Source organism: Chiloscyllium plagiosum, chromosome 21, assembly GCF_004010195.1.
Source record: "Chiloscyllium plagiosum isolate BGI_BamShark_2017 chromosome 21, ASM401019v2, whole genome shotgun sequence".
NCBI classification, from domain to species: Eukaryota; Metazoa; Chordata; class Chondrichthyes; order Orectolobiformes; family Hemiscylliidae; genus Chiloscyllium; species Chiloscyllium plagiosum.
This window is the reverse complement of record NC_057730.1, coordinates 15,569,102-15,569,993: the sequence shown is the minus strand read 5'-3', so window position 1 is coordinate 15,569,993 and position 892 is coordinate 15,569,102.

The following is an 892-nucleotide window of genomic DNA, read 5'->3' as shown; positions in this document are numbered from 1 at the left end:
GGGGGGGGGGGGGTGGGGGGTGACCTCATCGAGGTTTGTAAAATCATGAGGGGCTTGGATAGGGTGAATAGCTAAAGTCCTTTCCCTAGAGTGGGGGAGTTCAAAATGAGGAGGCATATTTTTGAGGTGAGAGGAGAAAGATTTAAAAAGGACATTGGGGGGTGGGGGCAACATTTTTATACAGAGAATTGTTTGTGTTTGGAATGAACTGCCAGGGGAAGTGGTAGGTGGAGGTACAGTTATAACATTTAAAAGACAATTAGACAGGTATATGGATAGGAACGTTTTAGAGGGATTTGGGTCAAATTCAGCAAGTGGGACGAGTTTAGCATGGGAAACCTGGTTGGCATGGACGAGTTGGACCGAAGGGCCTGTTTCCATGCTGTATGATCCTATGAGTCAACCCAATCTCAGACACAAGGGAAGGAAGGCGGAATTATATCTTCCTCAAAAAATGAAGATTGACAAAATAACGGAATGTGAGCTTTCGGACTGATTGATGCAAGTTCTGGAAATTGATCCTTGCCCTAATGGTGTTGTGTCCACAAGATGCTACAGTCACAAAATCCTGTACGAGACTAGCAAATGTGAACATGTAAATGAGAACAGACACATGTACAGAACTGATTCTCTGAGGATGAATGATTTTCCTTATTCTTATGCAAGCTGATTAATACAACTGCAAACAGTTTTAAAGCTGCCTTAAATTTAATAAACATTTAAATCAAAAATCAATGAATAGAGTTTAACAAATTTAAATGGAAACTCAATCCTGTTGTAAAAATGTTTCATTTCATTAGTGAAGTGGAGAGTTATAGCTGTCATCTCAATGTACAGGTGCTGATCTTTTTTACTTCTTTCCACTGAACTTAATTGCTGTGGAGGTTTTTCA